Source organism: Cimex lectularius, unplaced genomic scaffold (genome assembly GCF_000648675.2).
Source record: "Cimex lectularius strain Harlan isolate CLEC.00 unplaced genomic scaffold, Clec_2.1 scaffold374, whole genome shotgun sequence".
NCBI classification, from domain to species: domain Eukaryota; kingdom Metazoa; phylum Arthropoda; class Insecta; order Hemiptera; family Cimicidae; genus Cimex; species Cimex lectularius.
The window spans coordinates 150,339-167,687 of record NW_019392920.1 but is presented as its reverse complement, the minus strand read 5'-3'; the positions used below and the strand labels follow the sequence as shown (position 1 = coordinate 167,687).

Sequence of the window (17,349 nt, the reverse complement as noted above, 5' to 3'; positions counted from 1 at the left end):
TATCTGCTTAGCTTTCGACCTATTTTATGGTCATCATTAGGGCAATACAATCTTAACCCTTTATGGCATAATGTTTTCTTAGAGCAAGACGAGCTTTAGCAATTTTGTTAAAAGATTAGCGGGAAATCCCGTGCTGTCAGATTGGCGCCAAAAAAATCAGTGTTGCCAATACACGAGCGGGAAAAGAGCAGGACCAACACTGCGCCAGCTCTAAACTCACGGGATTTCTTCCTAACCTTAAACAAAATGGCTACAGTTGTCAGGCTATGTAGCAAATTCAGGCAAGAAATAATAAACTGGATATGACAAATTTATAAGAATGTTGAAGGTGGGGTGAGCATGTAGATTCACTTTTTGTAAATGATGGTAAGAGGCCAAGGAGTAAATTGTAGATTGGCGCCAAAAAAAATCAGTGTCGACAATACATGAGCGGGAACGGAGCAGTAATAACACTGCGCCAGCTCTAAACTCACGGGATTTCTTCCTAACCTTAAACAAAATGGCTAAATTTGTCAGGGCTATGTAGGAAATTCAGGCAAGAAATAATAAACTGGATATGACAAATTTATAGAAATGTTGAGGATCGGGTGATCATGTAAATTCACTTTTTGTAAATGATGGTAAGAGGCCAAGGAATAAATTGCAGATTGGCGCCAAAAAAAATCAGTGTTGACAATACACGAACGGGAACAGAGCAGTAATAACTAAGTTGGCAGTGCTCAGAAACAACTTTGAGCGAGAAATAATAAACTGGATATGACAAATTTATAGAAATGTTGAAGATGGGGTGATCATGTAAATTCACTTTTTGTAAATGATGGTAAGAGGCCAAGGAATAAATTGCAGATTGGCGCCAAAAAAAATCAGTGTTGCCAATACACGAGCGAGAACAGACCAGGAATAATACTGCGCCAGCTCAAAACTCACGGGATTTCTTCCTAACCTTAAACAAAATGGCTAAAGTTGTCAGGGCTCTGCAGCAAATTTAGGCAAGAAATAATAAACTGCATATGACAAATTTATAGAAATGTTGAAGATGGGGTGATCATGTAAATTCACTTTTTTGTAAATGATGGTAAGAGGCCAAGGAATAAATTGCAGATTGGCGTCAAAAAAATCAATGTTACCAATACACGAGCGAGAACAGACCAGGAATAACACTGCGCCAGCTCAAAACTCACGGGATTTCTTCCTAACCTTAAACAAAATGGCTAAAGTTGGCAGGGCTCTGAAACAACTTTGAGCAAGAAATAATAAACTGGATATGACAAATTTATAGAAATGTTGAAGGTGGGGTGAGCATGTAGATTCACTTTTTGTAAATGATGGTAAGAGCCCAAGGAGTAAATTGCAGATTGGCGCCAAAACAATCAGTGTCGCCAATACACGGGATGAAAACATGGAAGGAAAAACACTGCACCCACCCTAAACTCATGGGATTAGCTAAGCTTTAGGAAATTTTCCAAATTTGGTGTTGCCCTAAGTCAACGTAGGGCAAGAAACGGTTAAAGATGTCTACAAATTGACATAAGTTTTTCTTAGCCGGTCCTTAGCGTTGATGGGACTTCGTCTACCTGCAAAGAAAGTTATAACGATTTATAAAATCAACTAAGTTTTTCTCTCTCAGTATTACGGGTTGACGGTAGCATATAGCATATACGTATAATTTATTATACTCTTGGTAGAGAGAGCTTATATTGTTATTAAAGTAAATTTGAGGATAGTTTAATGGTATTTTCTATGTTTTTTATAGTAGTTGAATCTATTTTGAGTGGTAGGTTTTTGGGTTGGATGATTTTTTTTAATTCAAGAAGGGTAGCCTTCACATTTTTTTATTAAGCTTTTACCTTTTTTATGATTTTGTTAAGTGTTGCTATTACTTGTGAGTTGTGTTTTTACGATTGTTTTTCCTTTTTATTTAATTGTTGGTTTTGTGGTTCTATGTGATTTATGTCTGATTTTAGAACTTATATTTTGAGCGGTTTGGGTTTTTGGTTTCCTAGGATATGATACATTAATGCAGATTGTGGTTGGGGAGAGTATCTTTTTTCTCGATCAGTTTTTGGTTTTTGGTTCGAATTACTGTTAATGCAATAGGGTTTTATTATAATGGGTCTCCTTGGCAATGTTGGAACTAAGTCTATCTTCAAATAAATTGAATTTATTTCTAAAAGCATTATTATGTCGCCATTATTAAGATTGATTTGCCTTGATGATGACCTTAAAATAAGTCAAAAGCATGGCAGATAACAATTGAATGTGTATTTTCATCCAGACGGTACCGAGATCCGGAGTATTCGTAAATAAATGCGTGTTCGATAATCTAACACAAAGTGAGATATTTTAGCTGTTGGTAATAAGGCTACAGCTAAGAAGTAAATTCTAAACCTTGGAAGAATTCATTATCGAAATGTGAAGGCGAGGAAAACACATATACATGAAAATTTCATACAGGCTTTATGAGTGTTATCGATGGAAATCACAGAAGGTAGATTTTTGTTTTGTGCCAGCCAGCATATATGAATTTCCAAACAGATATTCAAACACGCGTATGATGAGTCCGAAGATAAATAATGCAACCTTCAAACATTTGTACGGAGGCTCTTATTTTTTTCACAAACGTTTGCATTATTCAAACGATCATTTATGCTTTTCCTGCAGTCTCGGACCCTCGTACTCACGGTGTGACCGGTATCCGTATAAACAATCCTAGCACTATGCTTTTTGATCATTATGCAGGATGATTAGGACGGGTTTTCTCCGGCCGTGAATCCAATACAGTGGCAATGCATCAGACATCCCACTCCACAAAGGGTCTAATTTAGCAAACAAACCGATCCTAATGGTAATTCGAGTTATAAATACCTTCAGGCTAGACGTTTGTGCCTTCGGCGAATTGAATTGCGAGGTCACGGTTGTGACGGTTTTCTACTCAGCATCAAAACGTACAATGAATTTCAGCACCGTTTATGTCATCGTTGAGTGAAATGCCTGTAGTGGAAGCGATCCTATGATCCAGACAGACGTATGTAAATAAACTGTGTTAGTTTCTGACAGTTTTTTGACCTGAGGTTGGAAATTAAACAATTCAGCTTATTATTAACGTTTGCGGCGCGCGTGCAAGCTGTGTCATTATTATTGCTAATGTTTCAAATATTAATTACCCTTTATAAACTGAGCTTGTTGTGTTTAATAAGAAAATTTGTTTTTTTTCTTCGTGTTTTACCTCGTATAGTATCAGTATGTATATTGTTGATCAGCGCCAAATAACACACACACACACAAAATTTGAAGATCCTATAGTCGTGAGGTTATTGAGTCAACGACGTATAGTTACCTGTTTTTCCTCTAGAAAAAAAAAACAATAAAGAGAAGCCGCTCTTCAAATATTGGTATTAGCCGGCGGGTCGTGATATTTGTTTTGAACAATATTTGGGCGATGGGATGTGAAAGAGACTTTTTCATCGTGCGTTAGATGTGGAGAAATAGAAGGTATACGAAGAGAGAGAGGCAACAGTTTCCGTCTCCCCAAGTTGGGATTGACATGTTGCTCCACTTTGTGCGGTCATCGCTTTCATACTTCCATTCAATCTCCATCGCAAAATCTGATATCTTTATTTATTGGAAATACTCGATACAATTTCTGTTCTCAATAAATATAATAGATACAGTGAAAATATTACAATAAGATTTTAAGTACAATTTATACAAACTAAAAACAATTTAAACATATTTTTTCATTATCATATCACAAGATTAATGCAATAGATGATCCTGAATTTTTACAATAAATTTGTCAATAAATAATAAACAAATCTCAAGGCAGATCTCGACGAGTAAAGCGGGGAACACACTTAAGCCAGAAACACACTTACCCGATGCTACGCCATGCGACGCTACCCGACGCAAATCCAAACTCCGATTTTCCATAAGGTTGCATTACCCCCGTGCACATTACCCGATGCTATGCCACGCTACCCTACTCTGCGCTCTGCGATCCCCACTGTCCAGATTTTCGTCGCGTCGCATCGAGTACAGTCGAAGACAANTTCACTATTTTTCGTGGTCCGCATGACCAATTAATACAATTCAATTAATTAAAGTTTTAGGTTGAGATAAAAAAGTCAGTGTCACGAGCGGGATTCGAAGGTGAGGTTGAGATGGGAAGTTGGTGCCCGAGGGGATCGAAGTCACGATAGCTCAAGTGGTAGAGTAGCGGCGTATCAAGCCGAAGGTCGTGGGTTCGAATCCCGCTCGTGACACTGACTTTTTTATCTCAACCTAAAACTTTAATTAATTGAGTTTGGTAGAAAATTGAACAAAACACCGGAATACCATGTTTTCATATAATGAATTTAACTAACAATTTATTATACGGTTTTAGTCATAAAATTTAACTAACAATTTATTTCATGGTTTTGCTCATAAAATTAAACCATTTTCGTCGAGTGGCTTCAGAACAGGACTCTCATATTTTTTGTAGTTTCTTTGAAACTAAGTATATGTAATTTTGTCGTTATATTACTTACAACATTCCTACTTTAATGCAAACCATATTAAAGAAGATCAAAAATTGTAATAGTAGTAGTAATTGTAATTATAGTAATACTGTTATTGTCGGACCGTAGGAGAAGAGGCCGCGGTCAAATGTCTATTTATTAAAAGTTGTGGCTTTGTAGATAAAAATCAAGGCCCATGTGGTCGGGAAGAATGTCAGTGGGTTGCGACCGCGCCGGTTCGAGGAACGCCTAGAACCATAATTTAAACACAAATAAAACAAAAGTTATTACTGGAACTCATATTGCACTTTTAAAAAATATCATATTACGTCTGGATAAAACGTCCTTTTTATTATTTTACATCGTATACATATAAGAGGTAGAACAGTTGATTTACGGCCAAAAACTTACAATTGCTATAAAAACAATCTCACAGAATTTATCATTTTTTAAGAATGTCGTAGAAAATAAATTGAAAAGTTGATTAATATTGGAAAGATTTTGCATAAAGTTTCAGCTATTTCAAAGTCACCATTATATTTAACGTATTTCAAATAACGTTGACGTTACTTAAAGGCTTTTTGCATAATGGATTTTGCCACTAACGCAAAGCTTCCTGCGGAGTTAGCAGTAGATTAATTTATAGCAGTATCTTGCAAGCTTGTAAACAAAGGCCACCGCTACGGATTTTATAGATTTTTTCTTGATTGATGAAGATAGTTTGGCAAATGCTGAGGAAGTGATAGTTTCAGAAGCTCTAACATAGCAAATTAATCATTAATTACCCGGCGATTCTGGGCAAGTTTAGTTAAAATGAAATGAAGGATGAAAAGTGTAAAAAACTATTAAGAAAAAAAGTTTTTAGCTTAGGTAAGCAATTTTAGGAAAAACGAAAATATTACAATGTAGTTAATAAACCATATATACCTGTCTGGTAAAATTTTTGCATTTAAATTGTTTTTAAAATACAATTGCTGAAGGGAAGTTGTATAACGTTGCTGAATTTCTATTAACAAACATTTCTGATTGTACTTAAATAAAACGACAAATATTTTAATGGAGGAACACAACATACATCTTAGGAATCGCGATTCATGAAAACATGTACTAATTGGAAAATGGTAACTATAAAATGAACAATTTTGTTGGGGGACCGCGGTAGCCGAGTGGTTAGCATGAGAGACTCTCACGCCGCGGTCGTGGGTTCGATTCCCACCGTCGCCTCTGGCCCTTTTTTCACAATAACCCCCCCCCCCCAATTTGAACACACATATATGAATTGTCACATGGCTAATATGCATAGTTCATAACGCCAAAAAAAAAAAAAAAAAAAAAATTTGTTATATTTGTACATATACATTATTTGCAAGTAGTCAAAATCTCTAAGCAAAAACTACTTCGTTTACCGTCAGTAGATGGCCTGTAATGGCCATTTTGGCCGAGGTTGGCAATGGTGTCTGGGAGAATTGGCTTTGGGAGTTATCTCACTAAACAGCTAACATTGGTCGGCCATGGGACTTTTTGGTTCCAGACAAGTTTCTGCCAATAAATGTAAAAAGCAATTATACACCCTATCCAAATACTTTTTTGTTTTATTGTTTTTTTCTTTTTTTTAAAGTGCATTCTTCGATGCAACAAGGAAAACATAATATTTACATATAAACAATAATAAGAGTAGCATGAAAGCTTGAACAGCTACCGTCCAGTGACGGTAGCCGGTAGTACATCAATACGATGAGCGAGATGGACTTCGTCCTAGGAGACCGATGTCTAGGGTTAAGTCGGGGCCACCGACGCTTCAGTCTTCTGTTGGGATTATTATATAATGTGGTGGATCACAGGTTTTTGACGAAAGGGTTCGGATGATGGGGTAGTAAATGGAACGTTTTGTAGCCGGATTGGGCTAGCTCGCTAACAAGAGGGACATTTAGGTCGGTATGGATTATGTGATTGGATACATAGAAATGGGCGTTGACTACTGTTCTGAGGATTTTGGATTGAAGGGGTTGGATTCGATTGAGGTTGGAACGTTTAGCAGTTTTGTAAAGTTCAACTCCGTAAGTCCAAATGGGGGCCAGGAGGGCAATGTAAAGTTTTCTATTGTTTGTTAGTGAGAGTTTTGATCGTTTGTCGAATAATCGTTTAAGCATGAAAAATCGTATGTTACAGTGTGCGCATAAGACCTGTATGGGGGTTCCACGTTATTATCCAGGTAAGTCCGAGGTATCGTACTTGGTTCGCAATTGGGATGGGAACGTTGTTGAGGTATACTGGTGGGATCGTTTTTTTGTTTAGGGTAAATATTACGTTTGTTGATTTGGTTTCGTTGATTGTGATTCTCAACTGTCAAAGTCAGTATTCTAGGATGTGTAGGTGCTTTTGGAGATTACGGGAAGCTGGGAGCCTAGCCTAGCCTAGCCAAATAGAAAGCTGCAGTAGCGATTTCCTCGACCTCGATATCCATCAAGGCACAGGAAAAGTAATAGGCATCGAGGTCATGCTGACCCAATCTTGGGCCAAGGTTAGACGATCTTCTGGCCCAGTGTGTGAATCCCATCTTAGTGACCAAAGTATTGGCCTGCCATGGCCCAAGTGCAGAGGGGCTGTTAGACAAACAACGTACGCTATTTCAGATAGCGTTCCGTTAAATTTGCGCATGCGTACTTCAATCAATATAGCGTTACCATTCATACAAAATCTCCCTTTTATTACTTAGTATAGCAAAAAATAGAATTATAGAAAAAATATTACTCTCGATCGATTTTATTGAATAAGCACAAAAACCTTCACGAAATTCAATTTTTTTTATTAATTATTTTATTTAACTCTTGTGTACATACACATTATGTTTTGCTAATAAATACTGATATACAGCACACTCAAAAAGTGTGATTAACAAGGCATTTGAGGGTGGGTCCTGCTCTATGGCAGTCCACACAATAATTCCATGGAGTATAAAAATTTGAGATAAATAAATATCTCATTAATAAATAAATTAACCTACTTTTTTGTTTTTATCTATAATCATATAATTCTATATCTATAATCAATTCAATTGAATACGAATTTAGCTTGTAAATAAAAATAATTAAGATATTTGTACTATTTATTATTAATTATTAAAACAAATTCTTAAACCTCGTGACATCAATCATTTTGAAGTTTCTTCGCAAGAATGCTCAATTGGAGGCTGTCCTGCATTTTTATATCCTGTTTTTTTTTAACTTTTTTAATCCGATTGTAATCGATGTCGTGAATTTCCAGCTGAGTTTGGCTTTGAAATATCCATGAAAACGACATATTTTCTGTGAAAGGAGCGAAACATAGTATTTCAGAGTTGTTTTTTAGCGTGTTTCGCTCCTCGCCAGAAATGATGTTACAAGTTACCACCAAAACATTATTTTCGAGTAAAAAGATTTGTCTAATTCGGCAGAGTTGGGTCGTCACGCCAGAGGTGGCGTGAGAGAATCAAGCATGAGTCATGGCGAGATCCTCCCCAAGGCTTCGGACCTACAGGTCACAATCCACAACAATCACTATTATTTTTTTTAATATAATATTATTATATATTTTATCTATTGCGACCATTCTTGTACTTCCGTTTCTGGTAGAGGACACGATGCACACGGATTGAAGTAAGCGCAATCGCACCGGCCACATGACCAAGCTGCACAACGTCACACTATTCACGATATGTACTATTCAATAGCAGCCGGTGTAAGATCGATATTCTGAGCCAATTTCCAGCCCTATTGAAACGAAATACTTGGTTTTTAGCTCTCCATCTACATTGAATAACTAAATTTAAATAACAATAGTTAAACAAGTTCAGAGAAAACTAAAAACTGATTTTCAGAGGTAAAATCATGCTGAGATCATCCTGGTCTGCTGCACTTGTTGGTATACTGCAAACTGCTGAGAAAACATAAAACTAGGCAGACAGTCATATTTGAGACAACTCTTCTGCATCTAGCAGACCTAGACACGATAATTTCTCTAGATTCTGAGTTGAAGCGTTTGTAGTTTAGTTATTAAAATTACACTCAAATTAGAAGAAAATTATCCATTTCACAAATATACATATTAAAACAAATTTAAAATACATGGAGATATAAATCGAATTGGTTCAAAATGTAGTTTAACACGTGTTTAAAAATTTTTGAACTGGAAATTGGGTTAGAACTCTGTTTTATGCATACAGGCTTAAAACATCAAAAATTTTCGAGCTGTAAACTTTTAAATTTGTCTTCAACGTAAAAGTTAAAATTCAAGTACACTGTGCTTTTATCGCTCGATGCTTTTGGTGCTTTCAATCGCCCTGTTTTGACTAGTTTTAGCATGAATTTTTTATGCTTTCTTAATGTATGTTGAAAAAGAGAAGCTCACTGAAAAGCACAGTTAGTATATAAGAGAGGTAACGTATAGTAAGTAATAGATACAAAAGAGTTTTTAGGTTTTTAGCAAATTACTGTGTTTTTTTATGCAAAGCATGTTTTATTCTTAACGAAGAGAAATGTCATTACATCAAGCATGGCTGGTATTTTGAATATACCAGTATTTTTTTATAAATTCAATTTAGTTTTAAGTTAGACTTTACATTTTTTTAAAACTTAAAACACCAGAAAAAGTAGAATGTTCAATATTCAAAAGGTCTTCAGTTTTTATCATCATTTCGAATAAAATACTAATGCAATATGTTATAGATTCAAGACCTACAGTAAAATATGCAATATAACTAATCTTTAATTAAGGTTTTGCTTGAGATAAAAAAGTCAGTGACATTAGCGGGATTCGAACCCACGACCTTCAGCTATGGCTATTTAGCTAAGCTAGCAGCGGCGTATTTAGCCGAAGGTCATAGGTTCGAATCCCGCTCCTGACACTGACTTTTTTATCTCAACGGAAACCTTAATTAAAGATTAATTGATTAAATAGAATTTATTTGGTCAACGGACACCAAACCTAATAGATACAATATAACGTTTAATTTAAACAGATATAAAAATAATATATACAAAAATTTTAGATTCTTGTGGATTAGGTGGCCATAAAACAATGCTTCTGGGTCAACGCCTAGCTTTCAACGTTATGTCGTCTTCTTTAGTAACTACAGAAAACAATTTTACTTAAATTACATTTTTACATCACAGATTCTTTGATAACTGACACCTAGTCATAATTTAATAACTTTTGCACATGTTAAATAACAAAAAACCTCCATCTTTACTTCTTTTTAAATTAACACTAACATTAATATTAATTAACATTAACTCTAATAAATAAATAATAAAAATACATTTAACTGATACATATATATCACATGGACGTTGTCTATAAGAAAATTAAGCTTTTTCCTACTTAGACACTGACACAATCGATCCCTTTCTTTTTTGTTAGACAACATTTTTTCTTTTTCTTTAAATATTATTGGACCAATGTATTGTATGTATCAATGTATATGTAATGTTAAAATTTAGGAGGGGGTGGCAAAATCTCTGTACACCCTGAAGAAGACGTCCAAAGCATGGCGCTGATACAACAGCAATGTTTATTTTATGGCCACAGCTCTGATCCATGAGAATTTGTTAAATATGGCTGGTCGATCGCATAGAAGATGTAAAAAATTTTAGTTCTCAAACACCTTTCTTACCATAAATTAGGGAGTTATTTCAAAATTTTGAATTTTTGAGATGATTTCATAAGCATACCAAAGTGACAAATTTTTAAATGCTCAAACAATGAATCAGTTGATTTACTGCTGTCTTCTTTAGTGTTTTTACGTAATTACTAATTGACAGCGATTTGAATTGATATTTATGTGATGCAATACTATCATAAATATTTTGTTCGATAGTAAAAAATTTTTGAACTGTTTGCAATAACAAGTAAATCTTTTACGCTCTTGGAGCATGCATGTGAGTGCGTAAACAAAAAACGTTTATTTTGAAAAATACATAAATTTATATGGAAAAATCGTTTCCTTCGAAAGCCAATTGAACCGTAGCTTTACAAATACAAAAAACCACACAAAAGATGAATCAACAAATTATGGACTAATCTATTTTTTTATTTGTTTTTAATTAGGTACAAAAACTGCACTGGAGGTCACGAAACAGTTGCAAAACTACTGATACAAAAAAATAAAAACAAGATTAATCACCAAGACAACAATAATATAAAGAATGTGAATGCGGAATAGATCGGAGTGACAGGAAGAAAAAAAAGACTAATACGAAAAACAATAAAGCCATTTAATAAAGAGATTTTGCTTAACGTTTCCGCTATTTTAATATTGTCGTTATATTTAACGGGTTTCCAATCAGACTAACGCAATTTGAAGACTTTTACATAACGTATTTTGCCGCTAACGCTAAGTTTCCTGAAGAGTTGGTTTTAGTTCATGGTATGGTCGTTTCTTGCAAACAAAGACACCGTTCACGGATGTCATAGATTTTACATTGATTGCTGTCGATAGTATGGCATGTGAAAACATGATAATTTTTGAAGCTCATTAATTACTGGGGCATTCGGGGCAAGTTCAGTTTAAATGAAATTGAGGACGAAAAGTGTCAAAAAAAATTTTAATGCTTTTTGTTTAGCATAGTAATTTTAGGAAAGACTAAATATTATAGTGATTATTATAGTATATAGAACCATATACATACGGGTATAAAATAACCACATTCTGTACCTGCCTCATAAAATTTTAGCTTTTAAATTATATTTAGGCGGTTCAGCCAAAGGGTCTGTTTTACACAATTGTTATGGTCTATTTGATGTTGATAATATTTATTGAAAGAAATATGAATAAGGCTGCTGTATTTCTAGTTAACTGTCATTCCTGCTGGTATGTAAATAAAACAGCTAAAGATTTGAAAGTTGAAACAGCAAAATACATTCTTAGGAGTCGGGACTCAAGAAACTACTACTGCAACGGAACTAATTGGAAAATGCTAACTATAAAATAAACAATTGGTGTATATATATATATATTTAATTAGTCAAAATCTCCAAGGAAAAACTACTTTGTTGATTTTACCGTCAACCGTAACAAGCACGCTATCCTAATGGCCCCTTCACTCTGACCCAAAGAGTAGATGGCCTTCAATAGCCATTTTGGCTGAGGTTGGCAATCATGTTGGGAAACATGGTTTTGGGAGCGATCTCACTAAACACATCAAAGGAGGACAACATGGGCGAACAAAATGCGATGAGATAGGTGACATGCCACACACTGGGCTAACATTGGTCGGCCATGGTTTTTTTTTGGTTCCAACCAAGTTTCCCCCAATAAATGTAAAAGCAATTATACACCCTAGCCAAATACAAAGCTGCATCAGCGATTTCCTCGACATTGAGGCCATGCTGACCCAATCCTGGGCCAAGGTTGGACCATCTACTGGCCCAGTGTTTGAAGCCCAGCTGTTAGACAACTAACGTACGCTATTTCAGATAGCGTTCCGTTAAATTTGCGGATGCCTACTTCAATCAATATAGAGTTACCATTCATACAAAATCTCCCTTTTATTACTTAGTATAGCAAAAAATAGAATTTAAAAAAATATTATTCTCGATCGTTTTTATTGAATAAGCACAAAAACCTTCATCTGCAACAAAACACTACTTTGTTTATTTTACCGTCACCCGTTAACAAGCACGCCATTCCAAGACAGTTAAATCTGCGCATGCGCACTTCAATCAATTTAGCGTTATCGTCTACGCTAACGTTACGCAAAATCGCCCTAATGTAAAATAAAATTAAGGGGCTCAAAAAAACCCACCCCGAATCTTTAACAATCAAGCTTGAAATTGCTACATGACACAAAAAGGACAAAAAATTCATTGAGAACCCTCAGAGGGCCGGTGTTTTTGAAAAAAAAGCCAGTATGTCGCTGAATTCGAACCCGGGACCTTCACCTTACAATGACTAGCGCCGTGTCAACGTCTAAACCGTTGCGACCACTGACGCCCCCAAATTGACCTATTTCAAATCTCGGAAATATACGAAACAACATATGCAGCAGGAAGAACCGACAGACAAACGCCGATACACACCTTCCTTACAACAATCGCACAAACACTCGAACATGGCGAGAGCCGAAACGCGTCTGACAGACCAAAATTATCAGAATCAAATTATAAATCCGCTGAATTGAATTTATACCAACGTTTTATGAATAGATGATTTGCTTCGAAAGGAGGCGAAAAATTACCCAAGGATTTAAACCGGCTCCCGGTAAGAACTAAATTGTGTTAAATTGAATTGAATCGATTTTCCGAGAAGATTAAATCCTTGCGGCCAGGTGAAAAGATTTACTTGTTGTTGTTTTTGCCTTTAATTTGCAAAAAGGCAGGTACGAGATTTAGCCTCCTGGCCTCAAATCGGCTTATATCAAGAGGAAAAAGGTGATGAATCAAATCACTGTTTATAGAGAACAAAAAAAAGCAGAGAGGGTCTAAACGTTTTAGGAGAGCACGCAAAAACCGGGCACGACATTTCGAAATAAATTCGACCGATTGTCCGACCGCTCGCGATCGACGACGGACTTGATTTTTTACTCGAAAAGTAATTGAAACTTACGTCGAAAACGACGAGATTAGACGGGTGATGAATGGATTTGGCCACGGTCGTACGAGCCCCTCAGAGTCAGGATATAAACGTGCTTCGCTCCGGTTACTTTCACATGGAAATGATTTCATCTGAATTTTAAACAAACATGTTTATATGCAGACCACCTCTCTGAGAATAATTGGCCTGGAACGGAGCAAATTACGAATTAACCTTCTGTTAACTGGAAATCAACAATTCACGATCCTAATAAATATATGTAAACCCTTTTATGGACAAAAAAACACATTAAAGCTTTTAACGTGTGACTTATTTATTGATGAAATCACTCTTCCCCCTCCTCCTAAAAAAATCAATTGAAATATTTAAAAAAAACTACATGTAGCAACAAATTTTTATAATTTAATAAAAACATTAAATATTAATCTTTATACCGGTACCTTTAAAAATTCGAATTGGAGAAGGTAAGCACTTCTATTTTAGCTCGTTAGCTAATACATAAAAAGATCAGTGATTTTTTTGTAAAACTCAAAATTCGTCAACGTTTGATGTTCAGATTTATTTTTAGCTCTGTCGGCTAAAACCCGAGGGTGCTACATTTATCGGCCGTTCTCGCTATGCCTTTATTTCCGTATGCTATAAAGAGACCCCACGTCAATATTTGAGATATGTTTTTCCCGTTACTAGTCGGGAAATGTTTTCCTCAAATATTGCCAAACGCTAATACGTTATGCTAAACAATGTTTTTCTAGCATCGATATGCAAAACGTTGGAGTAATGAAAAAGTATCTCGACTAAACCGTGAATAATTTTTGAGCAAGCAAATTAGATAAATCGATCCGAGACGTTGTTTTAAAAAATCAGAAAGATTTTGATTCAAACTTTCCACCCCAAGGCCAAACTTGAGTCTGTTTCCAGTCGTGGATCGGTTATACGTACGTAAGAGGAACATAAATCCATGTTATGTGCATAACAGGAAAAAAAACAATAAATGTAAAAGCATACATTTAACAAAGTTCATTTAGATTTTACATTATGTACCTTATTCCTATGTAAACCATACAAGCATTGTTTACTTTTACATTCCATTAACTTTTATTATGCAGGTACAGTTTTCATTATATACATTTTAAAATTTTTTCGTACATATATTCTGTGCTTATTTCTTCTAAAATTTTTAATATCTAATACATACGTATGTACGAATAGAATATGAATCTGTAGTTTATGCGCAGTTTGTTTTATCAATTCAATAATCTACCTATTTATAAAAAGTTTAACTAAAAGTTTCATTAAACCATTTGCATACTAAAAACTAAATAAAAAAAAGAGTTACCGTATCCAAAAACGTTAAAGGTATACAATAAATATCGCTCTGCTTATAACATAGGCGGGCTAATCATAATAACAATAGTATATAACATATTGTAAACATGTAATAGTAATAAAAAGAATGGTCAAACCAGAGTAACTTGTTTTATTGCTGAGTTATGTCAAAAAATTATTGACTAATTTTTTTTTAATTTAAACTAAATTATAAATTTAATAGCTATAATGTAAACATAAAATGTTGGCAATAAAACTATGTTCTTCTGGTTCACTGTACTTTTTATCTATCTTTTTCACCTATTTGTAATACCTAAAGATTAGTAATTTCCGACTACTGATTTGAAGGAAAATGTCTTGGTGCTTTATTGTTTGACTTCGAAAGCCGTAAATCGGCAGTTATTACAAACTGTGTGAATACTGTGTGCAGCTTGTCATTTACCGATAAATTTAACCAGCTAAAACTTTTTTATTACATCACCACCCTTCCAATTTTGCCGAACAGTCCACGTTGGAACGGCTTGCAAGAGCAAAAGTTGGAACGGTTTCTGAAAACAGAAATTGATGAAGGGCTTTAGAACATAGCCTAGGTTGTTGTGGTTTGTTTCGCATGATTTTTTCACATCTCTGTTTGTGTTTTGCATGGTGCATGTTTTACGATATCCTCAATTGTCGTGAGCTCGTTTGTAACAAGAGTTAAACGGGAAGATATTGGCTTCACGGCTAATTAATTAGCTATAAACACGAAACTCGGTAATTGCACAGCAACGTGGTAGACACCGGGAAGCATAAATCTCACGTTTAACGCTACAACGACACGCCACGTGCGTCGTCGACGATTTACGACCACCTCGAACGACGTCCCGGGGCCGACCGAGCTCCCGGTCTCTGCTCACTAAATATTTGTCTAGTAATTTTTTGGGTTCGCAGGACGATGACTGCAATATGTTTCGTCTGCAATTTGCCGATCCTGAGCCACCAGGTCGGTCTGGTCTGGCAGGGAGGCAACGGATGGGACGACCTCGTCAGGGAACAGCTGGAAGAGTCCACCCTTCGGCAAAGGTAAAAACATCCATTCAACCATTTTTTGTAATAAATATATTTGTAATATAATATAAATCAAATATTATTAGAAACAATAGCCTAATCTAAGTGTCTTGGATCATAGTACCCGAAATAATACTGAGGAGAAAAGAGTGTTCGTAACCTCGACGTCAACCCATCATTCACGCAAATAAATACATGCATATATGTAGTGTCTTAACTAGATGTACTGTACAAACATATACACACATCCTTCTTACATAAATTGACCGACTATCATTCAAAAAACTTCTGCCTATATTCAAGAGACTACATTGGATGCGCTTACAGATTCCAACATCTAACAGAACAGTTTCAATTAATACCAACAACCCGACGTTGTTGCTCATAATTAAGAAGCTACCCAAATGGCACATAACATCAGGAAAGAGGTATGAGATCTCGAGGGCGTAGGCTGGGCAATCTCATTTACACGGGTCAAAACACACATGCCTAGGAAATGAGGAAGAAGACCTGACAGCAAAAGCGGCTGCATTGACACAAGCTTTACTAGGGTTCCAAGAACTTACGTACGAGGAAATGTAAGGAAAAGACCCAAAATGGCAAATACGCGAAATTATTTTTCTCTACTATACGATCATGAATCCGCTCCGGTTTCGAAAGTACTGCACAGTCGACACAGACATTAAGCGGGCATGGCAACAGCCGTCAACGATCCTTCTTGCCCATGCGATGCTTCAATTCAAGACTGGAGGCATCTGATGTATCACTGCTCAATTTTCATTAGGATAAGGGTGAAGATGGAACATTTTGCTTCAAGAAGGTTAGGAATTAACCTGTACAAATGGTGGATGTTCTATTAGTTGAAAGTATTCTCGTCACTTTCAAAGTTTTATTAACAGCACTTTGATTTGTCCTGAATAAGGAGTGTTAAATATATCTAGATAAACGACTAAAAAATGATTTGTTATTAAATATTAACACTTTAATGCGAAGATATAACCTCAGTATAGAGTTACTGCACTGAGCAAAACATAAACTCAACATGTTAATCTAGACTACCTAATGAAGTTGAGGTTATCGACCTGCAGAAAATGGTGTTAACAGCTGGATCTTCGAGAGGTCAAATGACGGCTGAAATAAAAGAACAAGGAACAGCCTCCGGGTTCAGCCGAGTTTTCGGCGACTCATATCACCATCCTCAGGGCCTAGATTTATTACAAACAATACATAAAAAATTTTCACAAAACAATACAATTGTGAAAAGATAAACATAAATTTACAAAATTACATTATATATATATATATATATACACATATATCCAAAAATCCAAGAACAAAACGAACGATCCAACTACTTAAGCTTGCATTACTCCTTTATATAAAACTTTAATCATCTTTAACATTAAAAATTAAACCCGAAAATAACGATTAAAACATTAAAGGCTTAAATTATGTACATGGGATTAACCCCCCCCCCCAAACTAGACTACTTACTACATTATATTCACTAATTTTGTGGTCCACTTGACCAATTAATATATTACAATTAATTAAGGTTTTTAGTTGAGATAAAAAGTCAATGGCACGAGCGGGATTCGAACCCACGATCTTCGGCTTGATACGCCGCTGCTCTACCACTTGAGCTATCGTGACCTCGATCCACTCNTATATATATATTGGGTACAGAAATGTCTTAAAAAAGGTAAAATTTATAATTAGTAAAAAGACTCAATCTAAACGAACATTTTTCGTATGATGAATGGTTAACAAATATAAAATCTATGTTGGTAGTAGCTCTTATTAGCCCCACTTACTATTTAACAGTAAAAAATAGACAAATATATTTGTCCAATTGACACCATAGAAATACATACATAAGATTCTCTACTCGTACGACGAAGGTGCTTC

At 35.4% G+C, this 17,349-nt stretch overlaps 1 long non-coding RNA gene across 2 annotated transcripts in view; it reads left to right on the top strand.

Annotated features, from left to right (window-relative positions):
• Window positions 1–15,452, top strand: part of LOC112127850 — a 72,414-nt gene extending 56,962 nt beyond the window's left edge. Inside the window, exon 3 of one of the 2 annotated variants that reach the window (XR_002910752.1) lies at window positions 15,325–15,452. This is a non-coding gene — a long non-coding RNA (uncharacterized LOC112127850). Of the gene's footprint in view, window positions 1–7,932; window positions 8,022–15,324 lie in introns of those variants that run through there. The other variant, XR_002910751.1, reaches the window with a different exon arrangement.
• Window positions 15,453–17,349: the final 1,897 nt, after the last annotated feature.